Consider the following 18,071-nt stretch of genomic DNA (forward strand, 5'->3'; position numbering starts at 1 on the left):
ATATAGGATGCGAGGAGTTTGCACTGTGCTTTTGCAGAAGGAAGTAAAAGAAAAGCTTTCGCATGGAACCTCTATCACTAGCATCTCTCTCCAAGCCATACCAAGCTGGATGCGTCATGTTTTCCATAAACCAGTGCCAGCTCTGTTTAATAAGTGAGGCCTGATAATAAGCGTATATGTTGGGCAGTCCTGCGCCCCCATGTTTTTTATTTTTGTAAAGTAAGTCTGCAAATATTCTTGCTTTCTTACCTTTCCAAATAAATAGTCGGATGAGCTCTTGAATTTTATCAATGGATTGGCGTGGAAAGCTAACTGGCAAAGTCCTAAATATGTATAAAATTTTGGGAAGGATAAAGGCTTTGACTGCCAGTATCTTCCCAAAAATGGAAGTCTTTAACTGAGCCAAAAAGGATAGATTGCCTGTAATAGTCTTTATAATGCTGTCTAAATTGGCCCTAACTGTGGCTTGGATTGATCCTGCTATTCTAATCCCTAGATAGACAATCTCTTTTTCCTCCCAAATGAACTGGGTTTGAGTCTTTATTTAGTTAATTTTGGATTGTTTCATGTTTAGAGTTATAAATTTGGATTTGTGTGGGTTTATCTTAAAATAGGATGCTCTAGAGAATTTTTCTAGTTCATCTGAAAGGGCTTTAATGGAATTTGCGGGATCAAGTGTGAGGAAGAGATCATCTGCGAATAACCCGATTTTAAAATTTCGTGATGGCATTTCAAAGCCTTTAATATCATTGTTTAATCTAATTTTTTCGGCTAGGGGCTCTATGGCAAGCACAAATAGAAGGGGAGACAGGGGGCTCCCCTGTCTTGTGCTATTAGTAATGTCGAACGAGTCAGAAAGGAAGTTGTTTGCATAGATCCTGGCACTAGGACCCGAGTATAGGGCGAAGACTGTTGATAGAAACTTCTCGTCAAAGCCAAATCTAGCGAGAGTTGTTTTTAAATATAGCCAGTTTAGTCTATCGAACGCCTTCTCGGCGTCCAGTGCCAGAAAAGCAGTTTCGGTTCTCGAATTGTTAGCTAAATTTATCAGGTTCAACACCCTTCTAGTCCCATCTGAGGCCTGGCGGCCCTCTGTGAACCCTATTTGATCATCCACCAACAGACGTGGAAGGATGCTTTTTAGTCGGTTTGCGATGATCTTTGAATAGATTTTAATATCGCTGTTTATAAGCAAGATTGGCCTGTAGTTCTGTATCCTCTTGGGGTCTCCCCCCTCCTTTGGAATCATGACAATTGTTGCCTCTAACATCTCCTTTGGGAAGGAACCCCGAGAGGATGCCAGACCAAAGACGGAAGCCAACTGTGGAGCCAGAATTGTTTAAAAGGATTTATAGTATTCCCCAGAGAAGCCATCCGGCCCTGGTGATTTTTGGGACTGCAGTTTCTTGATAACTATTTCACTCTTTGTAAAAGGGCTATTGACATAATTCAAGTTCAGCTCATCAACTCTTGGTAAATCGATACTCTGTAGAAAAGAATCCACAAAATTCGAGTTAACCACCGGTGTTTGGGGGTCATCTTTCAGGTTATAAAGATTTTTAAAGAAATCTGCAAACGAGTTGACAATGTCCCTAGGGTGAATTTTGGGATCACCCGAGGGAGATACAATCTTAATTATCCTTTTTTTGATTCTTTCTCTTTTTAATTTCCTCATCATAAACTTGGTAGGCTTGTTGAGAGATGTATACGATTTATACCTGGATGCTTTGATGGCTGCATCGTATTCCTGGTAGATTTCAGATCTCAGACTCTGTCTGAGTCTCAAAATCTCAGCCTGGATGGTTTGGGAAGGAACTTTCAAGTTGCTTTGTTTTTTTTCTAGATCATTAATTTGGGCCTGTAGGTTTGTAATTTTTTCCCTATTTCTCTTCTTATGTTTAGAGAGGATCTGCATAAGGCATCCCCTCAGGACCGCCTTATCGGCATTCCAGACCGTGAACTGATCTACTTCACCAGGTACGTTTTCCTTGAAGTAGTTTAAGAGAACGTTTTCTATCTCTTGCTTGTACTCTGGTATATATAACAAGGCTGGGTTAAGTCTCCAGCGGAATGGCTTGTCAGAGGGAGGACCCACGAGGAACTCAGCGAGAACCGGGGTATGATCCGAGATGGTCTTTTGCATGAACCGTATATCTTTAATTTTGGTTAAAGTAAATATATTAGTAAGTAGTAGATCGATTCTAGATGCTGTCTTATGTACATCTGAAAAATGAGAATACTCACGAGACGATGTGTTCAAGCAACGAAAAGCATCATAAAGCTCATTTTGAATTAACCAGTTTTTCAAAGCTGGAACCTTGTGGCGTACTAATGAGTACTATCATGCTACTATCTGGGACAATATTAAAATCGCCTAGTAAGATCAGCCTAGTAAGATCAGATCACCTGTTTTGACTTTGTCTATTTTTTTGATTAGCTTGTTCAAGAAACGAATGTGTCCCTTGTTAGGTGCGTATACATTCACTATTGTGCATGGCCTTTCATGGAGTAAGCATATGAGTATATGAAACCTGCCCAACGAGTCTGTTATCTCTTTGATGAGCTGAAAAGGAACGGTGCCACCTACCAGTGAAATGACCCCAGCCTTTTTCTTTGTGGACAGTGACTTGTACATGTGTGGAAAGTTCTTGTGCTGGAAGATCGGGTGTTGATCGGAGGCCAGTTTAACCTCCTGGAGGAATACCAATTCGGCACGGATTCGGTTGATCTCCTTCCATACCGCATACCTCTTATTCGGACTGTTGAGCCCCCTAACATTGTATGATAAGATTTTCATCGTTAAGAGTGCAATATCAAAATAGAAAAATGGAAACAAGCAAAACAGTGAAATACAGAAAAAAAAAATTAGGAACTTGAGCGTTCTCCTGGAGGACTCCAAACCAGTTGGTGTCTCACCTTAGTGTGGGGGAAAAAGTGAGAAAAAATTAAGTGGCAAGTTCCCACAGTGACATCAATAAACTGTAAATACGGGTCATAAGATATTCATAGTCATGAAAAGGAAATTAATAGTATACACCATGGAAATTCGAACATAAGATAAAAGTCTTAGTTACTCACCGGTTAACGGTATTTTTCGGAGTCCATGACAGCACCACCTGAGAGAGGGGATCCGCCCTTCTTAGGAACAGGAAAACCTACAGATACAAAAGGGCAGCACCTCTCCCACGCATCAGTTGGATTACAGAGTATAAAAAGAGGACCTCCAAGGTTAATGCATAATTATATGTACAACAATATCAATACTTAAATCTTTATCACCCGTGGATATGTACAAAGGGAAGACGTGCACACCCAAAATAATTAAGGGAAGGGAATCTATGGGTGCTGTCATGGACTCCGAAAAATACCGTTAACCGGTGAGTAACTAAGACTTTATTCGGTCGTCCATGACAGCACCACCTGAGAGAATTACAGAGAGTAATCACTACTTTAGGGGGGGACTACAGCCTGCAGAACCCTGATACCGAAGGAGAGGTCTGCAGAGGCACCCAAGTCTAGTCTATAATGACTATAAAAAGTGCTCGGAGAGGACCAAGTGGCCGCCTTACAAATCTGGTCGATGGAGACTTCCGACCTCTCGGCCCACGAGGTTGCCACGGCTCTGGTGGAATGCGCCTTCAATTTCTCCGGAGCTACTCTACCTTTTGAGGCATAAGCTAACGAGATTGCTTCTCTATTCCACCTGGCTAGTGTACTTTTGGACACCCTAAGACCTTTCCTAGGGCCTTGGTAGGAGACAAAGAGAGCATTGTCTTTCTTCCAGGGATCGGTAGCTGCTAGATACTCCAAGAGGCATCTCCTAACATCTAAAGTGTGTAGCTTCTCCTCTTTCTCATTAGTTGGTTTAGGGAGGAAGGATGGAAGGACTATTTCCTGCGACCTATGAAAGCTGGAGGCTACTTTTGGTAAATATGCTGGGTCGGGTCTAAGTATTACCCTTTCCTCCTTTACCTGAAGAAAAGGTGGGCGCCTAGACAATGCCTGAATGTCGCTTACCCTACGGGCTGACGTTATGGCTATTAGGAAAGCTATTTTGAGGGACAGGCTCCTAATAGAGGCCAACGAGATGGGTTCAAATGGCGCTTCTGTCATAGCTGTGAGGACTAGGTTCAAATCCCATGGCGTGAGTCTATTCTTTACTATTGGTCTGGATCTACTCGTTGCTTTGATAAATCTTTTGACCTAATAATTAGCCGCGATGTTGCAGCTAAAGAGGGCCCCTAAGGCGGATACCTGTACTTTAAGGGTACTGGTGGAGAGACCCAAGTCCAGCCCTTTTTGTAAAAATTCCAAGATCTGGCCTATGGGGACGGAATCACCAGTATTTACATTTGAGCTTTCGAGGAACCTTTTCCAAATTCTGACGTAAATCTTAGTTGTCACTACTTTCCTACTTTTTAGTAGAGTGTCAATTAGGTCTGGAGAGAAGCCTTTACTTTCTAGCAGTGACCGCTCAAATTCCACTCCGTGAGATGTAGGCCAGCCACCTGAGGGTGGAAGACCGGGCCCTGGGACAGAGGGTCCGGGATGTCCGGGAGAACCCAAGGATCGTCTACCGACATGATCCTGAGGTTCGAAAACCATGCTCTTCTGGGCCAGAACGGGGCGATGACTATGACCCTTGCCCTGTCTTTCCTGATCTTCCTCAACACTAGAGGAAGTAGAGATAGGGGAGGAAAGGCGTAGGCTAGCCTGAAGTCCCATTTTATCAGAAGCGCATATACTGCCAGAGGAGTCTCCCTGGGATTTAGGGAGCAAAACTGTGTCATTTTCGAGTTCTCCTTGGTGGCGAATAGATCCACCTCTGGCTGACCCCATCTCTGCACAATCTGAACGAAAATGGAGGTGTTTAAGGCCCACTCTCCTTGTTTTAACAGATTGCGGCTTAGGAAATCTGCGGCGATGTTCTCTTTCCCTCTTATGTGAAGAGCCATGAGAGATAAAAAATGACGCTCTGCTAGCTGGAACAATTGTCCTGCCACATTCATCAGAGTTCTGGATCGAGTTCCGCCTTGGTGGTTGATATAGGCCACGGCCACTCGATTGTCCGATAGAACTCGTACGTGATGGCCCTGTAGATACATAAGGAGCTCTTTAGCTGCGAGTACTACCGCTGTTAATTCTTTCAAATTAGAAGACATTTGTATCTGATCTCGTTCCCATAGGCCCTGGACCAGAATTTCTTCCATATGTGCCCCCCAACCGGAAGGACTTGCATCCGTGGTGACCACGCGGGTAATGTTATACTCCGAAGGGACCCCTCTAGACAAGTTATTTCTTTCTAGCCACCATTCCAGGGACTTTATAGTGTTTCTAGATAAGGTCAGTCGACCTTCTAAGTTACCCCCCAGGATTCTCTGATACCATAAAACTTCGCCCTGTAGAGTTCTCGTATGAACTTGGGCCCACTGGACTGCGGGAATGCAGGATGAGAGGGAACCCAACAGGGACATGGCTTTCCTGAGGGACATGGAGGGGTTGTTGGAGGCGTTCAGGACCCGGCCATGCAGGTGCAGCAGCTTCTCTGGGGGCAGACGGCATTCCTGCTTTTTTGAATCTAGGGTTAGGCCTAGAAATTGTTGAATTTTTAATGGCTGCAAACGGGATTTTTTGATATTAAGTATCCATCCCAACCGCTCTAGAGCCGCCGTTGTTTTCTGTAATTGTTCTAAACACTGCTCGGCTGAACTGCCTATTATAAGGAGGTCATCTAAATAGGGGACGACTAGAATGTTTAGCTCGCGTAGATGGGCCATCACTTCTGCCATCACTTTGGTGAATACTCGAGGCGCAACCGCCACCCCGAAGGGTAGGGCCGCGTACTGGAAGTGCTGGATTGACCCATCCAACTGAACCGCCAGTCTAAGGAAAGAGTGGTGTGCTAGACCTATGGGTATATGATAGTAAGCGTCTTTCAGATCTAGGACCACCATGAAGCAGTTTTGAAACAGCATTTTTATTGCGGTGTTGATTGTTTCCATTTTAAATGGACGTACAACCAGGAATTTATTGAGGGCTTTGAGGTTAAATATAGCCCTAAATGAGTCGTCCGGTTTTCGGACCAAGAACAGGGGGGAATAGAAGCCTTTCCCCCTCTCTTCCTCTGGAACTCTCGTCAGGACTTTTTTGTCCAGTAGCTCGAGGACCTCGGTCTCCAGGGCAGCTTGTTCTAGCGGTGAAGATTTGAGTGGAGTTACCTTGAACCGATTTTGGGGGACGCAGGAGAACTCTAGGTGCAGTCCTGTAGTTATCACCCCCAGTATCCAGCTGCTATTCGAGATTCTGGCCCAGGCCGGGTAGAAGGCAGATAATCTTCCTCCTACCGGAGCCACTAGTCATTGGGGCGGCTTCTTATTATCCCGTGATGGACCTTCTTGGCGCCCCCCTCCTCCATACATGAAGCCCGTACCTCTGGTTTTTTTTGTTGTCCCATCTGTTCTGATCTCTGGCCTGTCTCCTGCGGGAATACCCTTTCCTAGAAAAGGGACGTCTCCAGGATGTATTCGGCAGACTCGGAAATTTCTTTTTCTCATCCCCGGCCTTCTCTAACAGTTCGTCTAGGACGGGGCCGAACAAGTATTCACCCTCACAGGGGATAGAACAGAGACGGGACCTGGCTTGGATATCTCCCGGCCAGCATTTTAACCAGAGGGCTCTTCGGGCCGAATTAGACAAACTTGCAGACCTAGCCGCCATTCTTACTGAGTCAGCCGAGGCATCTGCCAGAAAGGCAGCAGCATTCTGGATAATTGGAAGAGACTTACGGATGGAGGCTCGCGAGGTTCCATCCTTTAGCTGAGAGTCCAATTGATCCAGCCAGACCATCATGGATCTGGCTGCGCACGTGGCTGCTATTGCTGGCCTTAGGGCGCCTGCTGACATCTCCCATGTGCCCTTTAAAAAGGAATCTGCCTTTTTATCTAGGGGGTCTTTAAGGGAGGCCATATCGTCGAAGGGTATAGATGACTTTTTTGAGGCCTTAGCTACCGCTGCATCCAGCTTGGGGGCCTTATCCCATCGACTTACTATTGGGTCCTCAAAGGGGTATCTACGCTTGAAAGCGGGCGGCATAGAACCCCTTTTTTCCGTTTTTTTCCACTCCCTGTCTATCAGGCTCTGGACTTTTTCGTTTAGTGGAAAAGTCTTTTGTTTTCTGGGGTCTAGACCCCTGAACATAATGTCCTGAGCAGACAGTTCTGTCTTTTTTTCTTCTACCCCCATGGTTGACCTTATGGTTTTAATTAATTTATCCATTTGGTCCAAGGGAAAGCAGAACCGGCTGGAATCCTCTTCGGAAGAAGAAGAGGAGGCCGAGGACTCTGAGGAGATATCTTCCTTCCTAGGGCCGACTGAAGACTCTGAGCCTGAAACACTAGTTCGTCTTCTTTTAGAAGAAACTTCTTTTGATAGGGCTTTTATTTCAGTCCTGATTAATTGCCTCAGGTCTGTAGCGAAGCTTGGAGCTTCTTCCGCTACCTGTATAAATAGGAAAGAGTGTAAGAGTCTGATACTCCACTCACGTTCTACCCCTCATCTCCGTCCCTACCGTCTGTCTCACGCAAGACTGACACAATCTCTTGGGGTGGCCATCTGGTAAGGGGCAACTACAGAGGGCACATTCCTTGTGCTTCTGCTTCCCTGTGGCCTTCTTCCCCTGAGAATCAAACACATAAGGGGACACTGCATCAGGGTACATTCTCGCAGATCTCTTACCCTTGCAGATGAGGACAGGTACCGGATCATGGGGGGCTGCGGGAGGATCCTTTGACCTAGAGGAACTGCTGTGGCTCCGTCCACTTGAACGTCCCTCCTTCCTCTTAGGTTGGTCACTGGGGCGCTTTGCCACGGGCTGCACCTCTTGTGGGTCCATGGGGGCTTCTGTTGTGTCCATCGCTGGGCCTCCAGAAGCACCTCAGCAGCGATGCCTTCTGTCTTAAGAAGGCTCCCCCTCCGGATTAGCAGGAACTCTGACCGGTGTTCGGGCCCCCCATTGGACCGCTCCCCACGATCCTCCCCCTCCCCTTCAGGTGCCCGGCCCCCTCAGGCGGTGGGCGCGCATCGGCGTGCGTTCACAACCGGAAGCCGCCAGCATCCGACTTCCGGTTTCGGCGCTAGGCCCCGCCCCCTTCGCCGCGTCACTTCCCCGCGCGATAGAGGCCGCAGGGACGCGCGGCAAGGGGCTAGCACTGTGCCGCCGGCTCGGAACCGCCGCTCCCTTTGTGGGACACCGCCGGCGGCGCCCGCCCGAACGGACCGCACCCCCGGGGAAGGAGACACAGGGGGACCCGCTTACCTCACCGGTCCCGTGGAGAAGGCGACCGCCGGACCGTCTCCGCCTGCTCTTACCACTGCCGTGGAAATCCTACCCGGACCCACCGTGGCGCATCCAGGGCCCCCAGCGAGACCGAGGTAGGAGAACCCCCCGCTACCTGAGTCGGTCCGCTGGCCTGGGATTCGGTTATCCATGACGGACGATCTGTAGGGAGTTCTGTCCTTGTTAGGAACAGGAAACCAACTGATGCGTGGGAGAGGTGCTGCCCTTTTGTATCTGTAGGTTTTCCTGTTCCTAAGAAGGGCGGATCCCCTCTCTCAGGTGGTGCTGTCATGGACGACCGAATAAAATCAGTCCTAGTCCCTATCCCTAAATGCTGGGTCATCCATCAGAAATTTAATGAACTTCTGACCCTCGTGTGCAGTGTAGATGGGGTAATTTTTGTCATTATACCAGACTAATAGCTTGGTAGGGAAACCCCATCTATAGGACACTCTGAGCTCTCTAAGTTTAGAGGTCAAATCTCTGAAGGACCTTCTTGCATCCATTGTCTCTTTGGAGAAGTCTTGGAAAATCTTTAAATCTTTATATGGCTCTGGAGGTGAACCTCCCTCTCTCAGAGATTTTAGAACCTTCTCCATTGTTTCAAAAAAATGGACTCTGAGGATAGTGTCCCTAGGCTTTTCCTGTGGGACCCCTTTTTGGACGTGGGAGGCTATGTATACGATCAATATTTACTTCTAATTCTGTCAATTTTGGCGATAATTTTTTGAATAAATTTTTAGTGTAATCCGAAAGATCTGCCTGGGAGACCGACTCAGGAATACCTCGTATTTTTAAGTTATTTCTCCTGCTTCGGTCTTCCAGATCCGTTAATTTGTTTTTAAGGGAAATAACCTCAGTTTTGAGGAGAGAATTTTCCTTTGAGAGGTAGACTACAGTCATATGTTAAAGTTTGGGCACCTCTATTAATGTTAACCTTTTTTTCTTTATAACAATTTTGGTTTTTGCAACAGCTATTTCAGTTTCATATATCTAATAACTGATGGACTCAGTTATGTTTCTGGATTCAAATGAGGTTTATTGTACTAACAGAAAATGTGCAATCTGCATTTAAATAAAATTTGACCGGTGCAAAAGTATGGGCACCCTTATAATTTTCTTGATTTGAACACTCCTAACTACTTTTTACTGACTTCCTGAAGCACTAAATTGTTTTTGTAACCTCATTGAGCTTTGAACTTCATAGCCAGGTGTATCAAATCATGAGAAAAGGTATTTAAGGTGGCCACTTGCAAGTAGTTCTCCTATTTGATTCTCCTATGAAGAGTGGCATCATGGGCTCCTCAAAACAACTCGCAAATGATCTGAAAACAAAGATTATTCAACATAGCTTTTCAGGGGAAGGATACAAAAAGTTGTCTCAGAGATTTAACCTGTCAGTTTCCACTGTGAGGAAATGGAAGAACACAGGTACAGTTCTTGTTAAGCCCAGAAGTGGCAGGCCAAGAAAAATATCAGAAAGGCAGAGAAGAAGAATGGTGAGAACAGTCAAGGACAATCCACAGACCACCTCCAAAGACCTGCAGCATCATCTTGCTGCAGATGGTGTCACTGTGCATCGGTCAACAATACAGCGCACTTTGCACAAGGAGAAGCTGTATGGGAGAGTGATGCGAAAGAAGCCGTTTCTGCAAGCACGCCACAAACAGAGTCACCTGAGGTATGCAAAAGCACATTAGAACAAGCCAGTTACATTTTGGAAGAAGGTCCTGTGGACTGATGAAACAAAGATTGAGTTGTTTGGTCATACAAAAAGGCGTTATGCATGGAGGCAAAAAAACACAGCATTCCAAGAAAAACACTTGCTACCCACAGTAAAATTTGGTGGAGGTTCCATCATGCTTTGGGGCTGTGTGGCCAATGCCGGCACCGGGAATCTTGTTAAAGTTGAGGGTCGCATGGATTCAACTCAGTATCAGCAGATTCTTGACAATAATGTGCAAGAATCAGTGACGAAGTTGAAGTTACGCAGGGGATGGATATTTCAGCAAGACAATGATCCAAAACACGGCTCCAAATCTACTCAGGCATTCATGCAGAGGAACAATTACATTGTCCCCAGACCTGAATATCATTGAACATCTGTGGGATGATTTGAAGCGGGCTGTCCATGCTCGGCGACCATCAAACTTAACTGAACTGGAATTGTTTTGTAAACAGGAATGGTCACAAATACCTTCATCCAGGATCCAGGAACTCATTAATAGCTACAGGAAGCGACTAGAGGCTGTTATTTTTGCAAAAGGAGGATCTACGAAATATTAAATGTCACTTTTATGTTGAGGTGCCCATACTTTTGTATCGGTCAAATTTTGTTAAAATGCAGATTGCACATTTTCTGTTTGTACAATAAACCTCATTTGAATCCAGAGATATAACTGAGTCCATCAGTTATTAGATATATGAAGCTGAAATAGCTGTTACAAAAACCAAAATTGTTATAAAGAAAAAAGGTTAACATTAATAGGGGTGCCCAAACTTTAACATATGACTGTATGTCCTTCTCCGCCTGTACCATCTTTACCTCATATTTCTCAACCTTTTGGCTAAGATTCCTGCAAGTTTCCTGTAGGACCTTAGCCTGAGTCTCAAACCCTATTTTTAGGGCATCACTGAAGGACTGGAAGAGATCCGCCATGAATCCTTCGGTGGCTTGTTTATTGGACCCCTTGTATTCCCCCAGGTTGATGGATGGAGGGGGAACCTCAAATGAAGGAAATGGACCTCCAGTGTCCCTTCTAGGCCTCTGCCTTTCAGGGCTTGTGTTTGGGGTATAGTCAGCTGAGACACTGTCGGAGTTCTCAGAAGAAAGACTCTCGGTGTTTTCCTGATCGTCTGGGCCCTTCCTTTTGTTTGATTTGGAAGTATCCATTTGATCCGTGAGGAGCTGATTTGGAGGAGTTTTAATGTGTCCCCCCAAATTTTTCTTTTTTTGAAGTGTTTCAGGTTGTGTTTTAGGAAGTGTTTTGGTCAATGGGTTATTGATACCTGATCCCCCTTTTGCAGCTTTGACAGGTGCAGGGTTATGGGATTGTTTTATATAAGGTGTTTTGGGCTCACCTCTTTTCAAAGGTGACCTAGATTTTGTGGGGCTTAACACATTAGCGATATCCTCATAGGATTTTGAATATGCCCCCAAATTGTGCCACATCACCCTGTGTGAGCTATTATTAATTCTGCCCCTGCTTGACTGCATCTTAATTTGCCACGCAGCCTTCCCTGGCCTCAGATCTATGACCCTTTTAGCTTGATCAATCAGACAAGTTAAGTAAAATGGTCTAAAAACAAGTTTCAGAAAAGGAGTCAACTGAGAAACCCTCAGTAAGAGCGCCAAAAGTCACACAATTCCTCAATAATAATGCAAGCAGTCCACTGTAGCTCTAATCCTTGCTTGAAGAATGGATAATCCTCTAGTATGGTGCACTGCACAGATGAGTATAGGGCACCGGGGCCACCAGCCAGAAACTGCGGTCACAAAGCACTTTTATGCAAGATTCGAAGACCTTTTTATCCCATGATATTGGTAAGGCTCTGCTACAAGTGGGGCATTCCCTGCTCTTTTTCCCCTTCTTTCCCTAATAAGGGAAAGGAAGCCTATTACAATGGTGAACATTCTCAAAGATCACTCACCTATGTATGAGTGGTTGCAGGTACCGGTTCGAGGTGGAATCAGGTCCTGTATAGGCTGATCTCCTGATGGTGACTTGCTCCTTGCTGCTGATCTGCTGCGCTGCGGAGTGGCTACTGGAACGGCCGTCATTCCTGTCCTGCTGCCGCCTGGGCTGCTGCACAGGACGCTTCCAGCCAGTATTAGCACCTTTTTGAATTTCCCAGCATGTGACATCACATCCGCTCCCATTCTGCACCGCTTCTCCCAGGGAGCACGCACTGCGCATGTGCCGACGCAGGGACCCAGAAGTTGTCATTTATTCCCGGAGCAGCGGCCATCTTGGTACACACCTCTGTACCGCTGCCTGCGCACCAGGTCCCCGTGAGCCCATCTCCTTTCCGGAGTGGCCGCTCCATCCTCTCCCTCCCCCCGCAGACCACATCAGCCCCAGCGGTGGCGGCTTCAAGCACCGCACCCGCCATGACAGGGGCTTCCCCGCTGCCAGCAACCGGTCAGGTCGGCTCCCAGATCCTTCTTCACAGGTACTGCAATCCTGTAGGTCACCAGTCAGGGACAGTAACCCAACTGGAGGCGGAGATATACCACCCTTTTTATCTGTAGGTTCCGGTCCCTGAAGGGCGGATCCCCTCTCTCCATGGTGCCGTCATGGGTGAGAGAAACAAAATTTGCTTTCAGCAGATACTGCTCAGTGTTAAGAGAAGTGGATAACTGGGGTGTGTGTGGCAGTTTCCAGATCAACCAGACCAAAAAAAAAAAATTTTTTAAAACCTTATGTACACTGAAAAAAAAAAACCCTTAGGTTTTACTACGCATATATTGCTTGAATTTGCAAGGCATTATTGCCAAAACTTCATAAAACCATGAATTTCAAATTGTTCGCACAACACAAAGTTACAATTTTATTATTTTTTTAAGGCCTTTCTAAACCAGTTCTAACAACTTTTAGAAAAGCGATCAGAGGTGGTGTATGACAGGGTGTGAGTGCACCCAGCCAGTTTATAATTTATACCAAGTGGAGTACATTACACATGGAGGACATGACTGGAGCAACATTTCTGGCAGTGGCATATGTCCAGTGACATGCACATCTCAGAATTAGGCACATATCACTGAAATGCACACAGTTCATAAGCACTGCTACACAAACCAGTCTTTTTTTGATCCAATCATTTATTGGTATTTAAACATAACAAAGACAGACATAAAAAACATCAGTGCTACAACATTAGCACATAACATGAGAGAAGACATAAGCATCGACATGCAGTAAATGTCTTGCATTAACACAGGAGAAAAAAAAAAAAACCTCAGGCTTATTTCCCGGGAAGATAGTGTAATAAGTCTTGTCATCAGACGTATTCCAAAGATAGGACCCAAACCTCACACACCAATTTTCAAATGTATGTTATACATCACACGACTGACACATTTGTATACCGGCTTTGCAGCCAGGGATCCCATATACGCCGAGTCTTTTTTGCAGAGGCAGTTTGTGTAAGGGCTAATCCATGCTCACAGTGAAAGTTAATTTTTTCAACTACTTCTGTAATGGTCAGAACTGCAGCACACTAGGCATTGCTCCTACTAGCCAGTTTCCTACTCCACACTGATGAGGGGCAATACCCCAAAACAGCTGTCTGTGGATGGATACCACGTTTTGGCATAGGTGGTTTCCTTCATTGGAGACTGCCCTTCCCGTGGTTGTTCCTTCCCGGGGAAAGACCTGGCTAGTCATTGCTTGCGTTGAGAAACACGTGATGGTGTGTCTCCGCGGCTTGTGTTTTGCATGTTTTTGCATATTTCCCATAAGGGATGGGGGCATTGCTCTAGAATAACTGCGTTGAGAAACATGTGATGGTGTCTCCGCAGTGTTGGATGTTGATCTCCATGAGTTCATTCATCCTCATTTTTCACGGTCTCCTGATGGTGACTTGCTCCTTGCTGCTGATCTGCTGCGCTGCGGAGTGGCTACTGGAACGGCCGTCATTCCTGTCCTGCTGCCGCCTGGGCTGCTGCACAGGACGCTTCCAGCCAGTATTAGCACCTTTTTGAATTTCCCAGCATGTGACATCACATCCGCTCCCATTCTGCACCGCTTCTCCCAGGGAGCACGCACTGCGCATGTGCCGACGCAGGGACCCAAAAGTTGGCATTTATTCCCGGAGCAGCGGCCATCTTGGTACACACTTCTGTACCGCGGCGCTGCCTGCGCACCAGGTCCCCGTGAGCCCATCTCCTTTCCGGAGTGGCCGCTCCATCCTCTCCCTCCCCCGCAGACCACATCAGCCCCAGCGGTCGCGGCTTCAAGCACCGCACCCGCCATGACATGGGCTTCCCCGCTGCCAGCAACCGGTCAGGTCGGCTCCCAGATCCTTCTTCACAGGTACTGCAATCCTGTAGGTCACCAGTCAGGGACAGGAACCCAACTGGAGGCGGAGATATACCACCCTTTTTATCTGTAGGTTCCGGTCCCTGAAGGGCGGATCCCCTCTCTCCATGGTGCCGTCATGGGTGAGAGAAACAAAATTTGCTTTCAGCAGATACTGCTCAGTGTTAAGAGAAGTGGATAACTGGGGTGTGTGTGGCAGTTTCCAGATCAACCAGACCAAAAAAAAAAAAAAAAAAAATTTTTTAATACCTTATGTACACTGAAGAAAAAAAACCCTTAGGTTTTACTACGTATATATTGCTTGAATTTGCAAGGCATTATTGCCAAAACTCCATAAAACCATGAATTTCAAATTGTTCGCACAACACAAAGTTACAATTTTATTATTTTTTTAAGGCCTTTCTAAACCAGTTCTAACAACTTTTAGAAAAGCGATCAGAGGTGGTGTATGACAGGGTGTGAGTGCACCCAGCCAGTTTATAATTTATACCAAGTGGAGTACATTACACATGGAGGACATGACTGGAGCAACATTTCTGGCAGTGGCATGTGTCCAGTGACATGCACATCTCAGAATTAGGCACATATCACTGAAATGCACACAGATCATAAGGCCTGCTACACAAACCAGTCTTTTTTTGATCCAATCATTTATTGGTATTTAAACATAACAAAGACGGACATAAAAACCACCAGTGCTACAACATTAGCACATAACATGAGAGAAGACATAAGCATCGACATGCAGTAAATGTCTTGCATTAACACAGGAGAAAAAAAAAAAACCTCAGGCTTATTTCCCGGGAAGATAGTGTAATAAGTCTTGTCATCAGACGTATTCCAAAGATAGGACCCAAACCTCACACACCAATTTTCAAATGTATGTTATACATCACACGACTGACACATTTGTATACCGGCTTTGCAGCCAGGGATCCCATATACGCCGAGTCTTTTTTGCAGAGGCAGTTTGTGTATTTTTTCAACTACTTCTGTAATGGTCAGAACTGTAGCACATTTCCATTTAGCCGCCACTAGTAGTCTAACTGCCATCAGTATGTGAGATAAAGCTCCCCTAATCATATGAGGAAACCCTTCTGTTCCACTATGTAAAATTACCAGGCTAAGAGACAGTGTCATTCCTACCCTAAGGACTTCTAGTATTAATCTGGTAATATCCTTCCATAGATTGTTCAGAGCTGGACAGTCCCACCACGTGTTCCTAGTGTCCCCTAAAGCCCACATCTCCAACATAATGGGGATTGGTGCAGACCAAGGTGAGCCACTTGTACCAGAAACCTATACCAACGAAGGTGAATTTTTCAGTTGTTCAAGATAGTTAAGACATGATGAGACCTGCAACACCTCACCCAGAGCATCCCTCCAGGGACATACCCAGTGAAGGATCCCAGAGACATATAAGGAAGTTTTATATCCAAATCAGGATCATTCAGAGCACTGTATAGGATGGACACTCCTTTTGGGCCAGATTCTGGTATTAAGAAGTATCCATTAGGCCGGTTTCACATTTGCGCTTCAGCGCCAAACGCAACCTGTTGCAATTTAGTTGCGCTCGGCGCACCGTCAAAAGGACACAGGCGCCACCAAACGCATACTGCGCACAGCCTGTGTCCTCAGTGATAAAGATAGGGGACGCATGCAGAGTCATGCGCCCAGAGGCGGAGCTACCGGCGGAGGCGCGGCTTAGCGACGGCCGTGCGCAGGACATCGCTGCGCCCTGAAGCGCAAATGTGAAACCGGCCTTAGCTCTGCAATCTAATTTAGAGTTAAAAAAGGGTGATTCCAGTGAAGTTGACAAAAGATGGCATATTTGTAAGTATTGATAGAAATATCTGCATATACCTGGGTGTTTGGATGCTAAATGAACAAAGGGCAGAATGCCCGAGCTCCCCCATCAAGTCCTGAAGGTTCCTAATCCCCGCCGTTATCCAGACTTGTAAGTCTATATATGGAATATGTGCCTCAAGAGGTCTCAGACAACACTTAGGGGGATTTTAATTAAGGACAGGGCTAATTTCCTCCAATACTGTAATGCAGCTACCATTGTTGGCAAACCTGGTATATACCGGCTAATCTTAACCCCTTAACAACCACCGATACGTCTTTTAACGGCAGTAATTAAGGGTACTTAAACCACAGCGCAGTGAATTCATGGCACTGAGGAGTAAGCAAATAGCGCCCCCCAGTGTTGGATTTTCTCCGGGGTCTCGGCTGCAGGGGGTAGCAGAGACCCCAGAGAACATGAATCGGGTTGGTTTTTACCGACCCCGCTTTTGCAATCGCCATTAACCCTGTAACGGCAATCGCAAAAAAATAAAACCACCATTTTGCATTTAATTTCTCTTTCCTCTGATGTGATCGCACATCAGAGGAAAGAGGGCCCCTGGTACCTCTCCGTGGTCCAGGGTCCCCTCCCGGTGGTCCTGCGTCCCGCCGACATCCTCCGGTGGGCACCGCCATCTTGGATCCGGGGAAAGTGGTGGGCACATGCCTAGTACGCCCGCCGGGAATATGCAGGCTCCGACTGGCAGATTCCATTCATTTTGATCACTATGATAATCTATCATAGTGATCAAAATAAAAAAAAAATAGTGAATACCCCTCCTGTTTATCACCCCCTTAGTTAGGCAAACATAATGAAATAAAGAAAATATTTTTTTTGGCATTTTTCCATTAAGGCTAGAATTAGGTTTAGAATTAGGGATAGGGCGAATTAGGATTAGAATTAGGGTTAAGGTTGGGATTAGGGTTAGGGGTGTGTTGGGGTTAGGCTAGGTCAATAATTGAGGGGTTTCTACCATTTACCAACTTTGGGGGCTAAAAAAAAAAAAAAAAAAAAAAAAAAAAAAAAAATCACTTTTGTGGAAAAAAAAAAAAAAAGCTTTGTCACAGCTCTGGGTTATAAACTTCTGTGAAGCACTTGGGGATTCAGAGTGCTCACCACACATCTAGATAAGCTCCTTGTGGGGGGGGGGGGGGGGGGGGGCTAGTTTCCAAAATGGGGTCACTTGTGGGGGGTTTCCACTATTTCCAAAATGGGGTCACTTGTTGGGGGTTTCCACTGTTTAGGAACATCAGGGGCTCTCCAAACGCAACACGGCATCCTCTCTCAATTCCAGCCAATTCTGCGTTGAAAGTCAAACGGGCTCCCTTCCCTTGCGAGCTCTGCCGTGCTCTGAACAAGTGGTTTACCCCCACATATGGGGGTATTGGCGTATTCAGGAGAAATTGCATAAATTTTGTTGTTCATTTTCTCTTTTAACACTTGTGAAAATAAAAAAAATAAAAAATTGGTTCTGAAGAAAAAATGTTTGCAAAAAAGTTATGTTAATTTTTTCCTTCCACATTGCTTTAGCTCCTGTGAAGCACATAAAAGGTTAATAAACTTCTTGAGGCTGTGTGCCCTCAATGCGTTTTGTTAAGCATTTCTGCAGCGTTTGAGCCGGATCAGACGCTGCAGAAACGCTTAAAAGATGCAAATTAATTAGCATGCATTTTTGGCTTTTTGTGCCAATGGATGCGTTTAACTGCTCAGCGGCTAAAAACGCAGCATGCTCATTAACTCCCACATTTCTCAGCGTTTTTAGCCATCCCCAATGATCCCAGAAATCACGTGTCAAAAAACGCATCAAAATCGCGTCAAAAATCACGCGGAAAAAGATGCACGATTTCTG

The sequence above is a fragment of the Dendrobates tinctorius genome, unplaced genomic scaffold (genome assembly GCF_039654945.1).
Source record: "Dendrobates tinctorius isolate UK_male_01 unplaced genomic scaffold, ASM3965494v1 ptg000145l, whole genome shotgun sequence".
Lineage (NCBI taxonomy): Eukaryota > Metazoa > Chordata > Amphibia > Anura > Dendrobatidae > Dendrobates > Dendrobates tinctorius.